Here is a 17493-nt window from a genome sequence, read left to right as displayed (position 1 = left end):
CAGGGAGCTAAAAAAAAAGGATTTTTAAAATTATGAAATCCTGGGCAGACCTCTGAGCAGCCCATGAATGAATAAGAGAGGGAAAATAGGGGCGCCTGGGTGGCTCAGTGGGTTAAGGCCTCTGCCTTCAGCTCAGGTCATGATCCCAGGGTCCTGGGATTGAGCCCCACATCGGACTCTCTGCTCAGCAGGGAGCCTGCTTCCCTCTCTCACTCTCTGCCTGCCTCTCTGCCTGCTTGTGATCTCTGTCTGACAAATAAATAAATAAAATCTTTTTTAAAAAGAGAGAGAGAGAGAGAGGGAAAATAGATTAAAAAATAAGGACCAGAGCCTCAGGGACCCGTAGGACAATAACAAAATTTAATAGAAGTCATAAACGTAAAAAATCAAGTCGTTGAACAAATCCTAACAGGATAACCCAAAGAAATCCACAATCAGACACATCATAAGCACATTTCTGAAAACCTAAGACAAAGAACAATTTTGAAAGCAGTCAAAGAGAAACAATGCATTACCTATAGGTAGCATTCATAGATTAATCTGTAATTGCCAAGAACTCTAAACAAGTCAAATGTCCTTTAACTGGCAAATAGATAAACTGTGGTACAACCATTTAATGGAGTACTACTCAGCCGGAAGAAAGAATATGCTCTTGATATACACAAAGACTTGAATTCTTTTTCCCCCCTCATTTTATAAGGTATTATGCTGAGTGAAAAAAAACCAACCACAAAAGATTCTATTTATATTATACTCTTGAAATTACAAAATTTTAGAGATGAGAAAAGATTAGTGGCTTCCAAGGGCCAGGGATAGGGTTTGACTATAAAAAAGAGGGTTCTTTTCAGCAACAAAACAGTTTGTGTGCCGATCGAATTGTGTTACATGAATCTATACCATACATCCCACCCCCTCAAAATAAATGCATGGAAGATGGGGCGCCTGGGTGGCTCAGTTGATTAGGCATCTGATTCTTGATTTCGGCTCAGGTCATGATCTCGGGGTCATGAGATCGAGCCCTGTGTCAGGATCCATGCTCAGTGGGGAGTCTGTTTGGGATTCTCTCTTTCCTTTTCTTTCTGCCTCCTCCTCCCCTCTCCCTCTCTCCTTCTCTCTTTCAGATAAATAAATAAGTCTTTAAAAAAACACATGCAAGACTGCTCTGTAGTTTTCTTGTATCCATGTCAGTTTCCTGGTTTTTGTTTTTGTTTTTAGTTTCCTAGTTTCGATTATATACTATGATTATGTCAGATGCTATCATTAGGGAAAGCCAGGTGAAGGGAATGTGGGACTCTGTAGTATTTTTGCAGTGACTTGCGTATTCTAAATTATTCCAAAATAAAAAAGATTAAAGAGAAACTGATAAGGAATAACCAGCAAAGTAGAAGAAGAGTTCAGAGGCCAAAGGACGTCTTTCAGGCAGAACAAGGTGACCATGGGATGTGGTTACATGGAGGCCACTAAGGACTCAGACAAGAAGAATGTTTGTAGAGAAGTAGGGACAAAAGCCTTACCAGAGTATGTGTAAGAAAGCTTGGAGAGAAAGGAAGTGGAAACAATGAGTATAGTGTGGAAAAAAGTTAAGATTCTTTTTGTTAAAAAAAACAACAACAACAGACAAACCAATAAACCCGAACTTAGTAATTTCTGTCTCTCACAGTTGTTTTCATGTTACATAATCAATTCTAAGTCACCATTAAATTTTCATAAAACACCTGATTATTTAACTTTGTAAGTAGGCTCTGGTGTTGTAAAATATATGATGTTTTCCTGCCTTGTTTTGTAGCTCAGTTTTTAAAAATACAATTATGTCACTCTGAGGGCCTCTGAGGGATAAATTATACTACTTGTTAATAACCACGGCAGCGAGGGACTGTGTATGAAGAGAAGACGGAAAAATAATGCAGCAGATTAATTACTAATGTGACACATCTGAATGTTTTCAGCTCTCAGACGGCAGTAATGATCCTGTCTCCTTGACTACCGGCGCTTCTTCATGTTTGTCGTCAAAAACAAAAATGAAGAGACTTGCAGAAGTGTAAGCGGGAATGGTAAGTAGATAATTGCCTTTCCTCTGCAAAAACAAACAAACAAACAAACAAACAAACCCCACTGGAAGGCCCTCCCATCACAACAGTACGATTTGTTACAAACAAATAAATGATATACATTAAAGACAAAGCCCTTAGAAATAGCAAAACTAAGAGATTCGGGTGGCCCTTTCAGAAAAACAAAAAACAAAAAACAAAAAACAAACCAAAGAACTGAGATCCCAACTATAACATTTATCTTGGCGGGGTGGGGGGAGTCAAAAACAATAAAATAACCGAAGAATCAGGTTCAATGCTCTCTGTGATTCTAGCTCGTCGGGGTCCTGGGATGACATCACCACATTTTCATAGTAAATGGAGTTAACGAATGCCCAAGGCACTGTTCTTTCTTTTCTTTCCTTTTTTTTCCAGTTTTATTGAGATATAACTGACATACTGCTTAAGGTGTATAACGTGTGGATTTGATACACTTGTGTATTGCAAAATGATTACTGCTCTAGTGTTTGTTAATACACAAAGTTCTGTTCTTAAGGAATGAGAGGTCGACACCAGTCCATGTGTGGTTAGCAGTTCTGTTCATTTACATCCCACCACAAGCAAGTTTATTTACTCTCTTGCTGACTCACTCATTCATCCATTCATGTATCCAACAATTATCTATTGACTCTGAGGTCACAAGAATGGACAGAGTATGGTTTCTGCTCTTCTCACAGAGACTACCTTCAATAGGGAAAGCATAAACAAACAATTACAAGACAGTATAATAATAGTAATTATTATTTTTCCACTACCACTACCACTGACTGTGTGCTGTCTATGTGCTAGGCGCGATCTTAAATTCTCCTCATGCATCCTCTTGGGGAATTCCCACCACGGTCTTGTGCCTTTTGAGCTAAGTTTTACTATTATTCCTGTTTCAAACATGAGAAAGATAAAACCAAGAGAGTTTTGGTAACTTAACCAGAGTCATACAATTTGGACAATGCCAGGTCTATCTTAACTCCAAAGTCAAGTGCACAGTAAAACAGCATCTGAAGCCTAGGGGCTTAGGTAAGATTTGCTGGACTGGGGAGTGTTAACAGGAGGTGACTTTAGAGAGATAACCTGTCAAGCCCTTTAAGGATTTAGGACTTTATCCTGAGGTCATTTAGGGGCTTAATGCAAGTACCATTTAATTGCTCATGATTCTATTGGTTAGGAATTTGGGCAAGGCTCCTCTCTGCCTGGTGTCAGCTGGCAGTCCCACAAAGGCTGAAGGATCCCAGATGGCCTCACTTGCTCGCATGTCTGGGACCTTGGTGGAGGCTACGGCTGGATGCCTCCATTCTCCACCATATAGCTTCCAGAAGGGCAAAACTGAAGACTGCAAGTCCTCTTAAGGCCTAGGCCTTGAACCGTCACAGTATCATTTGTTTCACATTCTACTGGTCAAAGCAAGTTACAAAACCAGACAAGATTTAAGGGGAGAGAAGTGTGTTTTCCCTCTTGATGGGAGGAGTTGAAAAATTGCATTGAAACCAGGCATTCAGGATGGAAGGGATTGTTGTGGTCATCTTGGGAAATAGTCAACCACAACACTGCTGTGTTTTTTTTTTAAAAGATTTTATTTATTTATTTGAGAGAGAGAAAGAAAGAGGAAGGGAGAAAGAAAGGTGGAGGGCAGAGGGAGAAGGAGAAGCAGATTCCCCACAGAGCAGGGAGCCTGATGGGGGCTTGATCCCAGGACCCTGAGATCATGATCTGAGCCGAAGGCAGATGCTTCAATGACTGAGCCACCCAGGTGCCCCAACACTGTAGTGTTTTAAGAAGGGGTGCTGCTTGCAGGAAGGAGGAAAAAGGGTCCTGCAGTGACCTGGATGACAAGTTGGGTGGCCAGAATTAAAGTGCTGTTCTTCACCTGGTTGACGACCAGATTTGCCTGGAGGAGCTTGTTAAAAATAGAGATTCCCCAAACCTATCACAGACACATTGAATCAGAATCCCTAGGTGTAAAGCTGAAAATATACATTTTAATGCTCTTTCTTTCAACAGGTATTTTATTGAACACCTGCTTTGTGCAACCACCATTCTGTGCTCCAAGGATAAGGTAGTGAGTGAAACAGACAAGGGCCCTGATATCTCCTGCAGGCAGGGAGTAAGGTAAAAGAGAATTGGACCATTTCCTTACACCATACACGAAAATAGACTCAAAATGGATGAAGGACCTCAATGTGCGAAAGGAATCCATCAAAATCCTTGAGGAGAACACAGGCAGCAACTTCTTCGACCTCTGCCGCAGCAACATCTTCCTAGGAACAACGCCAAAGGCAAGGGAAGCAAGGGAAAAAATGAACTGTTGGGATTTCATCAAGATCAAAAGCTTTTGCACAGCAAAGGAAACAGTTAACAAAATCAAAAGACAACTGACAGAATGGGAGAAGATATTTGCAAACGACATATCAGATAAAGGACTAGTGTCCAGAATCTATAAAGAACTTAGCAAACTCAACACCCATAGAACAAATAATCCAATCAAGAAATGGGCAGAGGACATGAACAGACATTTCTGCAAAGAAGACATCCAGATGGCCAACAGACACATGAAAAAGTGCTCCATATCACTCGGCATCAGGGAAATACAAATCAAAACCACAATGAGATATCACCTCACACCAGTCAGAATGGCTAAAATCAACAAGTCAGGAAATGACAGATGCTGGCGAGGATGCGGAGAAAGGGGAACCCTCCTACACTGTTGGTGGGAATGCAAGCTGGTGCAGCCACTCTGGAAAACAGCATGGAGGTTCCTCAAAATGTTGAAAATAGAACTGCCCTATGACCCAGCAATTGCACTATTGGGTATTTACCCTAAAGATACAAACGTAGTGATCCAAAGGGGCACGTGCACCCGAATGTTTATAGCAGCAATGTCCACAATAGCCAAACTATGGAAAGAACCTAGATGTCCATCAACAGATGAATGGATCAAGAAGATGTGGTATATATACACAATGGAATACTATGCAGCCATCAAAAGAAATGAAATCTTGCCATTTGCGACAACATGGATGGAACTAGAGCGTATCATGCTTAGCGAAATAAGTCAAGCGGAGAAAGACAACTGTCATATGATCTCCCTGATATGAGGAAGTGGTGATGCAACATGGGGGCTTAAGTGGGTAGGAGAAGAATCAATGAAACAAGATGGGATTGGGAGGGAGACAAACCATAAGTGACTCTTAATCTCACAAAACAAACTGAGGTTTGCTGGGGGGAGGGGGGTTGGGAGAAGGGGGTGGGATTATGGACATTGGGGAGGGTATGTGCTTTGGTGAGTGCTGTGAAGTGTGTAAACCTGGTGATTCACAGACCTGTACCCCTGGGGATAAAAATATATGTTTATAAAAAATTAAAAATTAAAAAAAAAAAAACTAAATGGACAGCTAAATAGATGAGTAGCTTTGTGGATTCTGTACCACAATCATTCTTTTCAGAAGGAAAACAAATACTGTGAAATTGTAATGAGAAATTGAGAATACAGGTGGAGATGGAAAGAACGAACACATACGTGAAGATTCTTTATTACAGCATTACTTGTAGTAGCAATAGGTTTGTTAAAAGCAACTTTATTGGAATGTAATTTAGGTACAATAAACTACACTCCTCCGAACTAGACAATTTCAATGGACAACACATCCCCTTATTTCTGTCTCCCATTCCCAAGCAACCACCTATTTGCTTTTGCATCCAATTCTTGATTTTGGCTCAGGTCATGATCTCAGGGTCATGAGATCGAACCCTGCATCAGGTTCTGCACTGGGCATGGAGCCTGCTAAAGATTCTCCCCTGCTCCCTCTGACCCCCCTCCCTTGCTCGCACATGTACTCACAAGTGCTCTCTCTCTCTTTCTCAATAATAAAGAAAATCTTTAAATAAATATTATCTTGAAATATTTAGAATTCTATGCAAATGAAATCTATAGTATACAATAGCAATGGATCTTTAAACAACCTGAATGAACAGCAATTGTGTATTTTGTGGTAACTTTATTCAATGAAATACTGTGTAGCCATGGGAATGGGGAGTCAGCTTTTTATGTACTAATTTGGAGTGATTTTCTAAAGCTATTGGTAGGTGGAAAAGGCAAAAGGCATATGCAGAACAGGGCATAGAGTGCACTACCATTTATATAAAGTGAATAAAGAAAAAATATCCATATGTTTGTACGTGCATAGACGATCTCTGAAAAAAGCTGGCAATGCATGTTGCTTCATGGGAAGAGAACTGGGTGTCTGGAAGACAGGAGTAGGAAGGAGACTTTTCACTAAAAATCATTTGGTTCCTTTTGAATTTTGTACCTATTCAAAGGACAACTAAAATTTAAAATTTTTAAATCATAATAAGTACGATGATTGAGAAATTACTCCCAAACTTGGCAGAAGAATGTAATGTCAAATAAAAGGCCATACGTTTCAAATGTTTTTTTGTTTTTTCAAAGACTTTTCAAATTTATTTCAGAGAGAGATAAGTGGGGAAAGGGGCAGAAGGAGAGGGAGACTTTCTTAAGCAGACTCAAGCTGAGCGCAGAGCCTGATGTGGGCCTCAATGTCATGTCCCTGAGATTATGCCCTGAGCCACAACCAAGAGCCAGCCACTTAACCTACTGAGCCACTCAAATATTGCCCCTTCAAATATTTTTTTAAAAGTTTTTATTTATTTATGAGAGAGAGAGAAAGAGAACATGCAGCAGGGAGGAACAGAGGGAAAGGGAGAGAGAGAGAATACTAAGCAGACTTCATGCTAAGTGTGGAGCTCAACTCGAGACCCCAATCTCGGAACCCTGAGACTATGACCCAAGCCAAAACCAAGAGTCGGACTCTCAAGCAACTGAACCACCCAGGTGCCCCAGCTTCAAGTATTCTAATTAAACTTGGTTAAAGTTATATTAAAGCCAAGAAGCCACATGTCTCAATTATCAACTAAAGAAAAAAAACCCAATCATCTGCGAAGAGTGATAATTTGACTTCTTCTTTGCCGATTTGGATGCCTTTAATTTCCTTTTGTTGTCTGATTGCTGAGGCTAGGACCTCTAGTACTATGTTGAATAGCAGTGGTGATAATGGACATCCCTGCCGTGTTCCTGACCTTAGCGGAAAAGCTTTTAGTGGAGAAGGGAGTTGGGGGAAATTGGAAGCGGAGGTGAACCATGAGAGACTATGGACTCTGAAAAACAATCTGAGGGTTTTGAAGGGATGGGGGGTGGGAGGTTGGGGTACCAGGTGGTGGGTATTATAGAGGGCACGGATTGCATGGAGCACGGGGTGTGGTGCAAAAATAATGAATACTGTTATGCTGGAAATAAAAAAAAAAAAAAGAAAGAAGACAGACAAAAAAAGTAATCATGAATAAATCTGTATCAATAAAAAAAAATTAAATTAAAAAAAAAAACCCAAGAAAAAAAACTATAAATAAAGAAGTTGAGGATTGGAATTAAACAAGTTGATCCCAAAATTCATATGGTAAAAAGCAGCCAGAAAATCTGAAAAACAAACAAACAAACAAAACAAAACAAAAAAACCTAAATATGAGACAAGAATCCATCAAAATCCCTGAGGAGAATGCAGGCAGTAACCCCTTTGACCTTGGCTGCAACAACTTGCAAGATACATCTCTAAAGGCAAGGGAAACAAAAGCAAAAATAAACTATCAGGACTTCATCAAGATGAAAAGCTTTTGCACAGCAAAGGAAACAGTTGACAAAACCAAAAGATAACCGACAGAATGGGAGAAGATATTTGCAAATGACATATCAGATAAAGGGCTAGTATCCAAAATCTATAAAGAACTTCTTAAACTCAACACCCAAAGAACAAATAACCTGATCAAGACATAGACAGAAGACATGAACAGACATTTCTCCAAAGAAGACATCCAAATGGCCAACGGGCACATGAAAAACAGCTCCACATCACTTGACATCATGAAATACAAATCAAAACCGCAATGAGATACTACCGCACACCATTGAGAATAGCTAAAATTAACCAGTCAGGAAACAAGATATGTTGGCGAGGATGCAGAGAAAGAGGAACCCTCCTACACTCTTGATGGGGATGCAAGCTGGTGCTGCCACTTTGGAAAACAGTATGGAGGTTCCTTAAGATGTTAAAAATAGAGCTACCCTATGACCCAGCAATTGCACTATGGGGTATTTACCCCAAAGATACAGATGTAGAGAAAAGAAGAGATACCTGCACCCCAAAGTTCATAGCAGCTATGTCCACAACAGCCAAACTATGGAAGGAGCTGAAATGTCCTTCAACAGATGAATGGATAAAGAAGATGTGGTCCGGGGCACCTGGGTGGCTCAGTAGGTTAAGCCTCTGCCTTCGGCTCAGGTCATGATCTCAGGGTCCTGGAATCCAGTCCTGCATCAGGCTCTCTGCTCAGCAGGGAGACTGCTTCCCCCCTTCTCTCTCTCTCTGCCTGCCTCTCTGCCTACTTGTGATCTCTCTGTGTCAAATAAATAAATAAAATCTTAAAAAAAAAAGATGTGGTCCATATATACAATGGAGTATTATGCCTCCATCAGAAAAGGATGAATACCCACCAATTACAACAACATGGACCGGACTGGAGGGGGATTATGCTAAGTGAAATAAGTCAAGCAGAGACATACAATTATCATATGGTTTCACTCATATGTGGAACACAAGGAATAGCACAGAAGATCATAGGTGAAAGGAAGGGAAAACTGAATGGGAAGGAATTAGAGAGGGAGAAAAACCGTGATAGACTCTTGACTCTGGGAAACAAACTGAGGGTTGCAGAAAGGGAGTTGGGTGGGGGGTTGGGGTACCTGGGTGATGGGCATTAAAGAGGTTATGTGTGGTGATGAACACTGAGTGTTATACTCAACTAATGAGTCATTGAACACAACAGCAAAAATGAATTATGTACTCTATGCTGGCTCGTTGAATTTAAATTTTTAAAAATGCTTAAAAAAATCTGAAAAAACAAAAACAAAGTCAAAAAACAAATAAGAGCAACAATAGGGGACCAGAACCATAAGATTTTTTCCCAGAACCATAAGATATTAAAACATAAATCCTTAAGGGTGAAACTAGCATATCAAGAGACAAACCAATGGAATAGAAGAAAAAAATCCAGAAATGGAAATTAATACATGATGAAAGTGATATCTTGAACCAGTAGAAAAAGAGATGGACTTAGTGGGGTGCCAGGTGGGGAGCTGGGACACCTCCTTCATGGGTTCCTTGTTACAGAGAATCAAAAACAATAGTAAGATTGACTTAATCAATCTGCTTTAAAAAAAATCATAATCAGGCATCAGTGATTGTAAGCAATGTCAATGATAAAATAATAAAATTCTCCCTCCACTCCAGTGGCCAGGTGGACTGTTCCCACCTGCACCTTCTTTGGAATTCTGCTGAATGGCTCTTTAATACATTATGTTGGGACAACTAGGTAGTGTCACAGAAAAACAAAGAAAATGACTCAAATAGAGGTTAAAAGCTTTCTACAGCTCTCATGCCCCAGGAAGCATCTCAAAACATGATCGGAATTGCTCTAGGGCAAGGAAAAGAGTATGTGACTTTGGCATTGTCTCGGGTTGCAATTTTCTTTCTCTGGAACTGCTGCAAAACTTTCCATTGGGATGGTTGAGAGAGGTCCATCCAGCTTTTTAGTTCTTTCTTGGGATGGTCAATGTAGTGGGCAATCTCAGTTTGACAGTTCTTTGTGTATGTGTGAGCACAAGAGACAGAGAAAATTAAGCGGGGGGGGGGGGCAGAGAGAGAGAGAGAGAGAGAGAGAATCTTCAATCAAACCAAGGAATAAATGCTCTCTACTTGACATCTTTTAGATCAGATTCGGTCATGAGCCCACTTCTGGAACAATCAGTCTCCAGGGAGAAATGATGGATTGCTTGATTGAAGCTGGGACTTTACATTCCTGGAGAGGACAAAGGGATTAGCACAACTGGCCTAGGCTTCTCAGGACTCACCCTTCAAGTTGGATCACCTTCACACAAATTACATGGGCTGAAGAACAAGAGGCAGGATACCTAAATAAAAGTCAAGAAGTTGGGCGAGGGACAGGTACTGGGTATGTAACCGACAGCGACACCATATATGCTTATCACAAAGTGAGTCACACATGTAGATATTTTATTGCAACAAACTTTTAAAACGTTCTTACAGTTTTATAAGTAAATACAGGGACTCATGAGAAGGCAAAAGAGCACCGTGTTTAAAGGCATGACTGCCAGAGTTCGAATCCCAGGAAACTTGTGGTCAATGTTCTTGAAGTTCACTTTCCCATCATGTAAAATGACAATGGTGATGATGATGGCGACAGTACGGGAAGCTACAGATTTCCTGGGATTGTTGTGAGGAGTACATGAGACGACGGACACTAAAGCAGAGTACAGGATAAGGGCTCAGAATCACCGCTAAGTCATTGACCAATGACTGGAGCTTTTGTGAGAACGAATTTGATTAATAATCGTTTTCTTCGTGTTAGGATCTGATAGTATTTTCTGAGATGTTTCCCACCGATCCAGCCGACTAACGAATGTTTTTCTCTGGTGACATCTATGTGTGTCAGTAAGAACAACTGAACATTCCTATCCCCAGACTCCTGTGGAAAGAAAAGTTTAGGTGAAAATGCGTGGGCTGATCTGCCCAGCTCCACCACCCGAAAGGATCAAACCTATGATAGCATTTTCGTTGACCAAAGACCTTCTCCTTTCTTCACTTTTCAGGGCAACATCTCTAGCTTGACTCTCTTCTTACAAAGGTGGTTAAGCTCTAGAGTCCCAGCAGAGCTTAAATGTTATGGAACTTTCACTTGTTTCTTCAGCTTAGAGAGGTCTCCACATACCCGCGGATATTTCACTGACCCATTGCCTGGAACTAAACACAATGTCTCTCCTCTTCTTCTGACCCGAGGAGAATGCAGCAGAATGCAGGGACCACCGAGGGGACCAAAGTCCCTCCCCTTCGTCTACGGCTTCAGCTCCTCCCATTCTTTCAAACAATGATCAGCGTTTTCTTTTTTTTTTCTTTTTTTTTAATAGCAGTGTTACTTATTTATTTTTTACTTTAATCATTTTTATTAACATATAATGTATTATTTGCCTCAGGGGTACAGGTCTGTGAGTCATCATGTTTATACATTTCACAGAACTCACCATAGCACACACCTTCCCCAATGTCCATCACCCAACCACCCTCTCCCTACCCGCCCCCGCCGGCACCCCTCAGTTTGTTTTGTAAGATTAAGAGTCTCTTACGGTTTGTCTTCCTCCTGATCCCATCTTGTTTCATTTTTTTCCTTCCCTACCCCCCAAAGCCCCCACTCTGCCTCTTAAATTCCTCATATTAGGGAGATCACATGATGATTGCCTTTCTCTGATTGACTTATTTCGCTCAGCATAATACCCTCTAGTTCTATCCACATCGTTGCAAATGGCAAGATTTCATTTCTTTTGATGGCTGCATAGTTCTCCATTGTATGTCTATACCACATCTTCTTTATCCATTTATGTCAACTGTTAGACAAATGAGGCTCCAAGACAGATCCCTTAGAAGACCTTCATTCACCACAGATTGCCACCATTTGTTCAGATTAGACCTTTTATGGTCAGGACAAATCCTAAAATCATCACCATTTGAAATCTGGCTTCTTCCTTCTGTACTGCTCGGTTTACAGTGTAATCTGATTCTTTCTCCATAATCACAAGAAAGCAACTATCTTTCCCAAGGCCGAATTCCCAGAACATGACTCGCACCTTTCCATCAACTTTGACGCCTATCTTCTCAACTCTTACATCACCCTTAAAAATAGTATTTCCAGTGCCACTGACCACACCTGTCACGACAGGACTTTGTAACAGGACGGGTGACTGTAGTGTATGGGTTTGGGAGACAATAAGTCCAATGTGAAGTGGACAAAGCAGGAAGCCGGGACAGGGCAGGGGAGGTGAAAGAAACATTTAATAATGTGTAAAGATATAGTCAGCAACAGTTAATTTCATTTTATTTTTTTAAAATATTATTTATTTATTTATTTGACAGAGAGAGAGAGAGAGAGAGAGATCACAAGTAGGCAGAGAGGCAGGCAGAGTGGGAGGGGGAAGCAGGCTACCTGCTGAGCAGAGATCCCCATGTGGGGCTGGATCCCAGGACCTGAGACCATGTCCTGAGCTGAAGACAGAGGCTTAACCCACTGAGCCACCGAGGCTCCCCAGCAACAGTGAATTTTAATCCCTTACCTCCAGTGTGTGGGCTTGAATATTTATGTGTTTTCACTTTTGCCTAACAAATTCGTTTCCTCTGTAAACACAAAATCTACTCTCCATTCTTGGCTCACTCACTTCAAAATAACCCAAGAGTCTGTAAACTAATTCTTGTTTTATTTGTATAAATTTTATTTTCTTAAAAATGTATTTATATGGAGAAAGAGAGAGAGAGCATGCGCACAAGCAGGGAGTGCAGCAGGTGGAGGGAGAAGCAGTGTCCCAGCTGGGACCACGCCCATGTGGGACTCGATCCTAGGACTCTAGGATCATAACCTGAGCCAAAGGCAGATGCTTAGCCGACTGAGCCACGCAGATTTCATTTTTACGTCTGTGTTAACAACAAACCATGTTGTTTTATGTGGGAATGTTTTCAAAACACTTTAGAAACATTTTGAGTATCAAAGAACATCTGGTATTTTATGTATTACCTACAATCCAACTTATTTGAATGTAATATAACAGCCTCCAGGGAGATAATGAGAACTTTAGACATTTTGGGACTTTTCTTTTGTGCCTTTGCAAATGGAAGTGCCCAAGGATGGAGAGGAGATTTTTTTTTTCTCTGTATTTGGGCAAGGCAGGTGAGAGTATGGTGTAACCTGCACACAGATTCACTAAAATTACTTTCTTTTAAAAACAGGACAGAGGGGAAAATATGGGGGAAAGAAAAGCTAAGTAGCTGAAAGTCTTATCCCAGTGTGGATGATGGGATGGAAAGAGCTAACCCTTCGAATAGGGACCCGGGTCCATAGAAGCATTGATGACTACAGCCAGCAGATGGCAGCAGGGGGCCATGTCAGGAGAATTCACCCACATGGAAAAGCCCTAGTTGGACCTTTGGGCCCAGCCACTGGCATCTACTGGGAATTGGTAGAAGATATGATGCATTTCCCTGTAGAAAACAAAACAAAAAAACACCAGGGTCAGAGTCTTCCAGAAGCTCAGGGTTAGAGTCTGGCCTCGAAAATGAAGGGCCAGCATAGCACAGTGATGACAGTCAGCAATATTATAAACTTCAACGTGGCTAAAAGACTAGATCCCAGTTGTCCTCACTGCAGATAAAAAAAGGATAATTATGTGATGGGGTAGAGGTGTTAGCTAACACCACAGTGGTAATCATACTGCAGTATATAATGCATCAAATCAACATGTTATACCCCTTAAACTGACACGATGTTGTATATTTCAGTTATATTTCAAAGAGTATTTAAAAAAAAGAATAAATACAACAAAGGGTGCTCACTTCTGCAGCACAAGTACGAAAATTGGAATGATAGAAGATTTAGCATGACCCCTGCACAGGAAGGACACGCAAACTCGTGAAGGGTTCCATATTGAATGCAAAGATACAATGAAGGACCCAGAGCCCTTGGTTGCCTTAGTCTGCAAGATGAAGAGGGGTAGGGAAACCCAGGAATGAAGGCACAGGAGTGGGAGGAGGGTAAGTCTGTGACATACAGATGACAGTGGAGAGTAGAAAGCAGGTCAGAAAGGGTAGGGATCATTTCTTTTTGTGTGACCTGGCTGTGGCGCTGATTTTAATGCACTCTAAGAATAAGTGGAAGCAACCCAAATGTTTGTCAATGGATGAATGGATAAACAAAATATGGTGTCTACGTATGGTGGAATATTACTTGGCTTTAAAAGGGGAGGAAATTTTGGGGCACTTGGGTGGCTCAGTGGGTTAAACGTCCAACTCTTGATTTCAGCTCAGGTCTTCATCTCCGTGTCATGAGTTCAAGCCCTGTGTTGGGCTCCATGCTGGGCACGGAGCCTACTTTAAATTAAAAAAAAAAAAAAGAGGGAAGGAAATTCAGATACACATGACAACATGGATGAATCTTGAGTACATTGTGCTAGGTGAAATAGTCCAGTCATGTATACCGTAAAAATACAAATACTACATGAATGTACATATATGAAATATCTAGAATAGTCGAGTTCATAGAGATAGAAAGTAGAATGGTAGTTGCCAGGGACTGAGGGGAGGGAGGAATGGGAAGTTGTTGATTAATAGGTATAGAATTTTGGTTTTGCAAGATGAAAAAGTTCTGGAGGTTGGTTGTCTCACTAACAGTATAAGAGACACATGAAAAAATGCTCAACATCACTAGCCATCAGGCAAATACAAATCAAAACCACAATGAGATACTACTTTACACCAGTTAGAATGGCTAAAATTAGCAAGACAGGAAATGACAAGTGTTGGCAAGGATGCAGAGAAAGGGGAACCCTCTTACACTGTTGGTGGGAATGCAAGTTGGTGCAGCCACTTTGGAAAACAGTACGGAGGTTCCTCAAGATGTTAAAAATAGAGCTACCTTATGACCCAGCGCAGGGTATCTACCCCAAAGATACAGATGTAGAGGAAAGAAGGGGCACCTACACCCCAATGTTCATAGCAGCAATGTCCACAAGAGCCAAACTGTGGAAGGAGCCAAAATGTCTTTCAACAGACGAATGGATAAAGAAGGTGTGGTCCATATACACAACGGAATATTACTCAGCCATCAGAAAGGAGAAACACCTACGGTTTGCATCGACATGGCTGGAACTGGAGGGGATTATGCTAGTGAAATAAGTCAAGCAGAGACAGATAATTATCATGTGGTTTCACTAATATGTGGAACATAAGGAATAGCATGGAGGACCACAGGGGAAGGGAGGGAGCACTGAATGCGAAGAAGTCAGAGAGGGAGACAAACCTTGAGAGACTATGGACTCCAGGAAACAAACTGAGAGCTTCAGAGGGGAGGGGGCTGGGGTAACCGGGTGATGGGCATTAAGAGGAGCGCCTGTGGTGAGGAGCCCTCGGTGTTATACGCAACTGATGAATCACTGAACACTACATCAAAAACTAATGATGTACTATATGCTGGCTAACTGATCATCATCATCATAATAAAAGAGATAACAAGTGTTAGTGAGGTTGTAGAGAAAAGAGATCCTAACGCACTGTAGTTGGGAATGTCAATTGGTACGTTCACTGTGGAAAAAAAACCTCAGAATTTCCTCAAAAAATAAAAAACAGAACTACTAAATGATCTAGCAATCCATCTCTGGTGTATAATCAAAAGAAATGAAATCACTGTTTTGTAGCAGAAGCAGACTCAAGCAATTGTTTTGTTGCGCTGATGCTTTAACAGAATCATGAATATGTGAAAACTTACCAAGTTGTGTATTTTATTTTATTTTTTTAAAGATTTTATTTATTTATTTGACAGACAGAGATCACAAGTAGGTAGAGAGGCAGGCAGAGAGAGAGGGAAGCAGACTCCCTGCTGAGCAGAGAAGCTGATGCAGGGCTCGATCCCAAGATCCTGAGATCATGACCTGAGCCGAAGGCAGAGGCCTAACCCACTGAGCCACCCAGGCGCTCCCCAAGTTGTGTATTTTAAATGCATTCAGCTTATCTTGTATCAATTAAACCAATAAAGATGTTAAAAATTTTAAAAAATTTAAAAAGTAAGGTGTCTATTCATGTCTTCTGCCCATTTCTTAATTGGATTATTTGTTTTTCCAGTGTTCAGTTTGTTAAGTTCTTTATTTTTTTTTTAAAGATTTTATTTATTTATTTGACAGACAGAGATCACAAGTAGGCAGAGAGGCAGGCAGAGAGAGAGGGAAGCAGGCTTACCACTGAGCAGAGAGTCTGATGCGGGGCTTGATCCCAGGACCCTGGGATCACAATCCGAGCCGAAGGCAGAGGCCTCAATCTACTGAGACACCCAGGCACCTGAGTTTGTTAAGTTCTTTATAGATCTTGGATGCTAACCCTTTATTAGATATGTCGCTTGCAAATATCTTCTTCCATTTCATAGGCTGCCTTTTAATTTTGTTGATTTTGTTGACTGTTTCCTTTGCCGTGCAGAAGATTTTTTTTTTTATCTTGATAAAGTTCCAATAGTTCATTTTTACTTTTGTTTCCCTTACCTCAGGAGACATATCTGGAAAGAACTTGCTTGTGGCTGATGTCAGAGAGGTTGCTGCCTGTGTTTTCCTCTAGGATTTTTGGTGGTTTCCTGTTTCACATTTAGGTCTTTCATCCATTTTGAATTTATTTTGTGTGTGGTATAAGGAAATGGTCTAGTTTCATTCTTTTGCATGCTGCTGTCCAGGTTTCCCAACACCCTGTGTTGAAGAGACTGGTTTTTTTCCCATTGGATATTCTTTCTGGCTTTGTTGAAGGTTAGTTGACCATAGACTTGTGGGTCCATTTCTGGGTTCTCTGTTCTGCTCCATTGATCTATGTGTCTGTTTTTGTGGCACTTTGTAATTTACCTAGTTCTGCTGCAGAAATACCTTACCTTGTCAAGTCCTCCTAGCAACTAGTGTGGAAGGGGGTGGATCTCTGGGTTAAAAATAAATGGGTGGGGGGTGCCTGGGTGGCTCAGTTATTAAGCATCTGCCTTTGGCTCCTGGGATGGAGCTCCATGTCGGGCTCCGCAGGAGCCTGCTTCTCCCTCTCCCTCTTGTTCCCCCTGCTTGTACTCTCTCTCTCTCCATCAAGTAAAAATAAATAAAATCTTAAAAAAAAAAAAAAGAACATCGGTGGGCTATATGGAGGAAATGCAGGGAGTGAAGGGGTTAACATGGAACAAAGGGACACATGATAGACTAGGTGGGCAGGCGGCAGATATGGAAATTGAAAGAGGCAAAACAATCAGTTCACCATCTTTCTTGATTCCTCTGTTTTTCTTTGGACGTGAGAGTTAGTGATACAGCCTGTGTTTTCTGTTATTTCTGCACCTCATTTTTCACAAGTTCTGTTCCGAGAAGCAGAAGTCTTCATAATTAAAAGTGCTTGTGTTCAAAGTTGGGAAGGTTACTTACCTCTCTTGGCTTTAGTTTTCCCTCTAATAATAGTTATTATTGAGGTTTTCCTTCTCTCAGCTTGTCTTGCCACATTATTCTTGAGAACATTGTCAACGGCATCAAGCAGGAAAAGAACTTATTTGCAACATACAGGTTTCATGCTTGGTAAAACTTGATGACTTCAAGGGTTTGGAAGAAAACAATTGATGTGAGTGTGAAGTTGGCTGGCCCCCAAAACTTTTCAAAGGTTAGGTGGAAACTTTCAGGGCTGCTTCTTGCCAACCATCTCCAACAATTTCCCTAAAGTTTCTGATTACACTAGCT

General features: G+C 41.0%; 1 non-coding gene across 1 annotated transcript; it reads left to right on the top strand.

Annotated features, from left to right (window-relative positions):
• Positions 1-13589: 13589 nt before the first annotated feature.
• LOC116583799 lies at positions 13590-13693 on the top strand. Its single transcript, XR_004282905.1, has one exon. It is a non-coding gene; the product is annotated as a U6 spliceosomal RNA (small nuclear RNA).
• Positions 13694-17493: the final 3800 nt, after the last annotated feature.

Source organism: Mustela erminea, chromosome X, assembly GCF_009829155.1.
Source record: "Mustela erminea isolate mMusErm1 chromosome X, mMusErm1.Pri, whole genome shotgun sequence".
Classification (NCBI taxonomy): Eukaryota; Metazoa; Chordata; class Mammalia; order Carnivora; family Mustelidae; genus Mustela; species Mustela erminea.
The sequence above is the reverse complement of the archived record's forward strand: the minus strand, read 5'-3'. Positions and strand labels throughout refer to the sequence as shown.